Below are 7,588 nucleotides of genomic sequence, written 5' to 3'. Positions count from 1 at the left end.
TTGCAATGACTGAGCATCTGCAAACAGAGAGAGATTAGCCCCAAAATAGGACTGCGTCTAACTGGGAACAATTCAGCATGTCAGAGTTGATCTGCATGCAAATGAAATATTTGTATTACTTTGACCGTAATTCACGCTTTGCTCATTATGGAGTGTAGTTGGCGGATAAATCACCTAATGGAATGTGGAAGGGTGAATTTGAACAGCCTGGCTAATCCTGCGGTAGAAGGGAAGAAACGTCTGTAATAAACTCGACCTTGTTCCGCCTGAATGAAGACAGAGTGTCCCCACCCAAGAACAAAACCAATAACTACCAATGAGCCGACAGTTTCACCATGTCTCTTTAATGTAAATAGGCACTGGCGGGGTTTTTTTTTATTTCAAACAAATGGTTTTGGTATTCATACATAGGCATATGGCACTGGGACTCGCTTAAGTAGTTCAAAAGGATGCAATAAAACAAAATGTACACCCCCGCAGGCTGGAAGAGATAAAACATTCGGCGTCGGCTGTAGAAACTAGCCGAGATTGTCTTTCTTCATTAAAAACTATTTCTTACATGTAAAAGCTGTCAGGTCAGGGAGAGGGATCAGAGTGTTTCACATCCGCCATTTGTAGTTTGTTGGAGCTTCGCTGGCGTTCACTTTCAATTGCCTCGACTTACTGAATATAGGAGAGCGGCGCACACTGACAGGTACAAGTTACTCCAGCGACAGACGCTAATTAGCAAGTCGCGGAGTAATAGGAGAGCCGGGCTCGCTCGCTTGCTCTCTCTCTCTCTCTCTCGCTCTGGCAACTGAAGCAGGGTCATCTCTTTAAGTGTCTCACTTCCTATTAGACAGCAGATCTCTGGCACACGCCCCATCGCAACGCGTGCAGAGTGATGTCAGTGACAGACAAAGGATCCTGTCACATCCTGTCGTTTTCAAAAGCGCCCGCCGCTCCTCGTGTCGCAGGCAACACGACTCATTCAACTGCGTTTACCCGCCGTTGCGTGTCTCCGTCGAGAGAATGAAAGGAAGGCAATAGAAACTAATGGCACATGATGTGTTTATGTGTTTGGATGGGAACTCGGGGGAAAGTCTAAGAAAGGAGATGATGGACTCATCTTCTGCTCAGCGAGGCTTTGACATTCTGCAGGGGATGCTGGAAACAGTCTCTAGGTTGATGGATAGGTGGACTGGGATTACCCGCCAGACTCATCTCCTCCTTCTCCCACCCCGACTGTCTGGCCTCGACTTCTGAAAAGAGACACACACAAAAAAAAACAACACACAGATAACTTTGGGTTCTTTATAGCAGAGGACATGAAGAAAAAAACCTGAGTAAAAAAACAAAAAAATTTAACCTATTATGTAGAGAGAAAAAACGTATCTGCAGTAGAGACTGCAGCCACATACACTGATTAAGCATCAGACTACGACCACTCACCCCTGCGGTGAGGTCGGTCTGCAGTGAATAACACTGATTATCTTTGAGTCATGCTACCTGTTAATGGATGGCATATATTAAGCAGCAAGTAGACATTTTATCCTCAAGGTTGGTATCTTAAAGGCAAGAAAGGCAAGTATGACAAGGGCAATTGTCATGGCAAGATGGCTAAGTTAGAGGAAACTGCGGCTCAAGTGGTTCAAGGAGGGAATGATGGTAAAACAGCGACGATGCCTCAGTAAACCCCAAAAGCCCCATGAGTCACATGATGAGCGAAGGCTGCCCCATATGGTGCGACCTTGCTACTGTAGCTCAAGATGTTTTAGAAGTTAATGTTGGGATGATAAAAAAGGTGATTCCCTGAATGCAGAGACTTCTTTCAGCAGGATAACGCAACCTGGAAAAAAACTAAAATAGTGCAAGTGTTTCTTGATCTGGAGAATATGAGGATGCATTGCCAAAACAAGGCAAGCTGACTGAGGTAGTGTGATGCTTTGGACGATGTCCTGGACACCCTTAGGACTTGTTATCTATAGTTATGTCATTTTGTGACTTTGACATGGACCACCTGCCTCATTAAGACAGTATTCTCTGATGACTGTGAGCTCTCTCAACAGGGTATTGAGACCTGCCCCAAGCTAAAACTGGTTGAGGAACGGTTTGAAGTGCATAAAAATAAGCTTAAGATGTGCGCTTGGCCTCCAGATTCCCCCAGATCCCCACCCAATCCAGCATCTGCACAGGAAAAAAAACCCAGCTCCAATCCATAGAGGAGCCACACCACAGCTTACAGGAGTTAAAACATCTGCTGCTAGCAGGTTAGCGCCACAAATCACAGCACACACTCAGGGATCCAGCACAGCAAAGGAGGGAGCAACACACTCTTAGGCATGTTATAATGCTATGCCTGATTGGTGTGTGAAATAATTGGAGCAAATATACTTCACACAGATTTAACATCATAAAATCACCAGCTACAACACCCCGACAACCAACACATCTATTTAAATCAAGACATCCTCTCTGCGCGTCTCTCTGAACTGTTCCTTCCTCGTAGCCCATGCGGACCACCCCACTGAGAAAGAAATTGTTTTCCTTGCATCATTAAACAGTTTGAATTAACTCGGGTGGAATTTAATTGTGTCACACATGACGTCCCCCTACTTGAAGCTTTTAAAGGCAACGTAGCTATAGCTAGACGTTCGGACGTTTAGCATTATTGAAACCAGTTTTAAATGATTACGGTCCAACCGGTCATCAGGGAGAGGATTCATTTCAGTTTCCAGATATTGCACATACTGTATGTAATCTGAGAGGAAGTAATAATCTCTGACTTGGGATGGAGGGAATATCTGTTTGTGTTCTCTTCGGATGTCAGCTGTCTACACTTGTCCTCATTCCTTTGTCTTGTTCTTGTCTCGTCCCGTCTTTTAAGAACTCGCTTCATAATCCATCCCAGTTATAGTTCGGTCAGGAAGCTGTTCGTAGCACATAACTGACACTAATTATCATCCCTTTATTATATTTTACACATGAGAGCCGATGCGATGCGCTTTAATTCTGAATGAAAACCCTACAGGCACCGCTAACTGCTTGAAAATGTCAAAACAAAAACTGACGCAGTTGGAGAGTCTGCCGGTTGCAAACGATGGAAATCTCAGCAAATTAAAAAACCTGCCGGAAAAAATATCTGCTAAACGGAGATTCTTTAAAAAAAATGCACTCAGGCTTCCATTTGCTCCCTGTCAGGATGCAATCCGACCTGCCATCTTATCCATCACCCAAATGAATACAACGCAATTCTCACACATGCACTGTTCATCGCATTCAAATCCCTCAATGTCCCTCGAGAGATCACTAAGTAAGAGTGTTTCAGAGTGGATTGGTTGAGTGAGAGGGTCAGAGGTGAAAAAAGGAAATAAAAAAAAAAAACTGTACTTTCGCAGAAGTGCAGAGCTATTTGGAGTCTTCTAAAATAACTCTTCCAGGCGAAAAGACTCAAAGAATAAAATCCCTTCCAACGTTTCCAACAATCAGCTTCTCTCAGAGGGATCCAAAGCAGTCACGGCAGAAACAATGAAACCTCTGCCCTAACAACTCGGAGACAAGCTGATGGACGGATCCATTTAGTGCAGGTAAACCGGATCGCGGGCTAATTTACTAAGGATATAGGTGGCTGGTTACAAGAACGGTGCAATGGGTTTAATCTAACAAAGCGTTAAAAACCAGTCTGTCCTCATTTACATCGAAATGAAAATTATTTTCTTTTACCTCCACCAGTAGCTTAGCTCAGCTTAAAGCAAAATGTACTTGTAAAAAAAAAACTAACTCCGCAGCCATAGTTTTTGACTTTGACAGAAACAACAACAACAATCGGAGCAACTATCAAAGCAGGCATCGCTCTGAGAAAGCAAATGACTGGGAATAACCTTGAAGACGAAGTCAGCATAATGAGGAAGCCGCTAAACTTTAGTGATACTTAGGAGAGGATTACCTGATGATGAAAAACACATCATGGCAGTTTCTCTGCACACAATGGATAATTACAAAGTATAATGCACACTGCTCACAGAGGATATACAAGCTCTGCCTTTAAGGATACATTTACATTTAAGCAGATACCTTTACAAGCCTGCACTGAAAATAGGATCCCAAGGGTCCAGCAGGACACGAATAGAGAGGTGTGGAATATATTTAGACAGTGGTTAGACTCATCAGCGTGGGAAGAAATATAATAGGCAATTGTTATTAGGCTTAACCACGCATGGAAATGCACTATTCCAAGCAAACTGTGGTGCTCCACAGTCCTATTGGCATTAAACTAGCAGGGGAGATGTTTACATATCACCAATGTTAGACATTACTATTCATAAGTGACACCTCGAATATAAACAATGCCATCATAGTTGTTTTGAAACCTCCCATTAGGGAGTCTGATTTCCTTAATGGAGAAAGAAATGTTTAGACCGATCTTCCAGATTTGCTAACTTGCTATAAGTTCCATTAATAAGAAAAATGTCAATGGAAAATTTCCAATGCGGAATATTTTCAAATTCTCCATCTTAAAAGTCCGATTGGGAAACTTCTGGAAAGGCTCCAGAAATCTATTTCTAAATCCATGTATGTCTCCTGAGTGGCAGTGGCTATGAACTCCAAATGAACTGTAGAGGCAGCGAAGCCCCAAAGGAGGTGCAGTCACTCACATTAGAGGGTGGTCTTCACTCAAGACTGACACTAAACTGTATGATGATGATGCTTTTATAAGGTCCTGGCACAAGAAAAGCTGCAACCGCTCCAGCTCTCTTTCTCCAGTCAAAAACAGAAATGCACGGTATGTACGATCCCAACAACAGGGAGCCCAGTCTGATGCCAGGTTTACGAGCCGATGCCAGGTGGGATCAGGACCAACCAAAAAAAAAAATCATATAAAATTGTAGTTTGTATCCTTTTATTTAATGAACAAATCCATCCATCCATCCATTTTCTTACACCCTTGTCCCTAGTGGGTCGGGAGGTGCTGGTGTCTATCTCCAGCTAATGTTCCGGGTGAGAGGCGGGGGTCACCCTGGACAGGTCACCAGTCTGTCGCAGGGCAACAGACTGACAGGACACACAACCATGCAGACACACACTCACACCTAGGGAGAATTTAGAGAAACCAATTGACCTGACAGTCATGTTTTTGGACTGTGGGAGGAAGCCGGAGTACCAGGAGAGAACCCACGCATGCACAGGAAGAACATGCAAACTCCATGCAGAAAGACCCCGGGCCGGGAATCAAACCCAGGACCTTCTTGCTACAAGGCAACAGTGCTACCAACTGAGCCACTGTGCAGCCCTAATGGACAAATCAATTGTAAATATATGAAAAAAATGCATGACTGTAAAATGTTATCAAATCTCCATGGCGTACAACACTGCAGAAAATTAAGCTAATCCAAACTGTTTCATAATTTGCTTCTAAGGACCCAGAGTTCCTTTATTGAACAGTTTCTAAGAGTTTTATTTTTAACAAATAGGGAGATAACATTTAGTAATGACCTGGCACAGGGCAGAAGAGATGCATAAACCTTTAGTTGATCATCTACTGTAAGACAAGTTTTCAGCAAAGCCCTTAAAAATACTACTACTGAGTTGCAAACAGCATTATTTTTCATACATTTATTAAAAGAATTCACAACAAAATGCCTGTTAGAATTTGGGGCAGGCTTGCAGCGATATAATTGGTTCGTTCCTTGAGTATTGGTCGAATACAGGACTGATAATGAGAAAATATACAGCGGAAGTCTAAAGAAAAGAAACTTTAAAAGACGTTTTGGAAGCCGGAGAAACTATGGATCAAAGACCACTTTAAATGGCGGCGAAAGTCTCGCTCATTAGAAGGAAAATATAACAGGAACAGGGATGACTAGGGATTTTTGTCCTTAAGAAAGTAGACACAAGAGTACCTTGCAAAATCGTCTCACAGTTTGTCACGTTATAACGACAGATTCTCATGATAACTCGAGAGGAGCTACAAGGATTCACAGCTCAGGTGGGAAAATCTGTCGAGAAAACGGCTCCGTGTTGTAAGCTAGCAAATTCTACTTTTATGGAAGAATGCAACAAAAAAACAAAAGACTCACCTGTCAGATGAGACAGTGTTAGTTGGCTATGATAAGTTTGAGAAATTTACAAAGCAGAATGGGCAAAAAGGCTTCTGTCTCTTTGTGTGTGAAACGTATAGATACAGTAGATACATAAAAAGCCTTGCAGCTGTAAGTACAGTGAAACTTGATACATGCCACACCTTTTCATTTTTATTTGCAAAAAATGTATGCATTCTTTTTCCCACCCACATGTCCGTCCCTATTTTGTGTTGGTCATAAAATCCCTACAAAACACATCTAAGTTTGTGTTTTGGCAAGGATTCTATATGCCTGCACAGTGGGAAACTTCTGGACTTCTATAGGGCTGCACAGTGGCGCAGTTGGTAGCACTGTTGCCTTGCAGCAAGAAGGTCCTGGGTTCGATTCCCGGCCGGGGTCTTTCTGCATGGAGTTTGCATGTTCTCCCTGTGCATGCGTGGGTTCTCTCCGGGTACTCCGGCTTCCTCCCACAGTCCAAAAACATGACTGTTAGGTTAATTGGTCTATCTAAATTCTCCCTAGGGGTGTGTGTGTGTGTGAATGGTTGTTTGTCCTGTATGTCTTTGTGTTGCCCTGCGACAGACTGGCGACCTGTCCAGGGTGTACCCCGCCTCTCGCCTGGAACGTAGCTGGAGATGGGCACCAGCAACCCTCCCGACCCCATTAGGGACAAAGGGTGAACAGAAAATGGATGGATGGATGGATGGATGGATCTATATGCCTCTTTGTTTACTGAAGCCTATAATATAGCCGCTCCTGCATGTTTTGTGCCTTGGGTTGACATTTTACAGGAACATGAGAGGATGTGGCAGACAGTTACTGGAAACAGGAAACGCTGTTGAAATATGTACACTCTGCAGGAGCAGGTCTCTGCGGGAGACAAAAAAAAAAAAACGGAAGAGTCCTGAGCAGTGATAATTCACATAGGTCACAACACATAACAATGATCACCGCTTGAATGATGGAGTAATGCAGCAGCTCCCGCTACAGGCCTTTCCACTTTATCCCAATAACACTAAGCCAGAGTGAGGCGTCTGACAGTTCATACTGTTGCCACAGTGTTATTCGAAAGCAGTGGCAGGCATCACGCACACACAAAAGAAAAAAATCACACCCCTTGATCTGCTTCTCCCCCCGCCCCTACATCAGGGGTGTCAAACTAAAGTCCTCAAGTCCTCCTGCAGTTTTTAGATGTGCCACAGGTACAAAACACTGGAATGAAATGGCTTAATTACCTCCTTCTTGTGTAGATCAGTTCTCCAGAGACTTAGTGAACTAATTATTTTATTCAGGTGTGGTGCAGCAGAGGCACACCTAAAAGTTGCAGGGCAGTGTCCCTCCAGGCCTGGAGTTTGACACCTGTGCCCTACATGGTATGGCCCAGCCTCTCTCTAAAAAACACTCTGCAGCCCCCCTGGTGTTAATTATGAGATCCCCCCCCACCGTCCTGTGAGCCTGGGTGGGACGTGGAAGTGCATTAATCTTGATTTTTCACTTTAGACTAGAGGATCATTTGAAGAGACTCCTGT

At 43.6% G+C, this 7,588-nt stretch overlaps 1 protein-coding gene across 2 annotated transcripts in view; it reads right to left on the bottom strand.

Annotated features, from left to right (window-relative positions):
• Positions 1–323: 323 nt before the first annotated feature.
• Positions 324–7,588, bottom strand: part of cd276 (CD276 molecule) — a 91,979-nt gene continuing 84,714 nt past the window's right edge. For both annotated transcript variants that reach the window (XM_032561188.1, XM_032561187.1), the window contains exon 8: positions 324–1,241. The gene's annotated coding sequence lies outside the window, so the exon portion shown is untranslated. The remainder of the gene's footprint in view (positions 1,242–7,588) is intronic.

The sequence above is a fragment of the Xiphophorus hellerii genome, chromosome 4 (assembly GCF_003331165.1).
Source record: "Xiphophorus hellerii strain 12219 chromosome 4, Xiphophorus_hellerii-4.1, whole genome shotgun sequence".
NCBI classification, from domain to species: Eukaryota; Metazoa; Chordata; class Actinopteri; order Cyprinodontiformes; family Poeciliidae; genus Xiphophorus; species Xiphophorus hellerii.
This window is presented reverse-complemented; position numbering and strand designations above follow the sequence as displayed.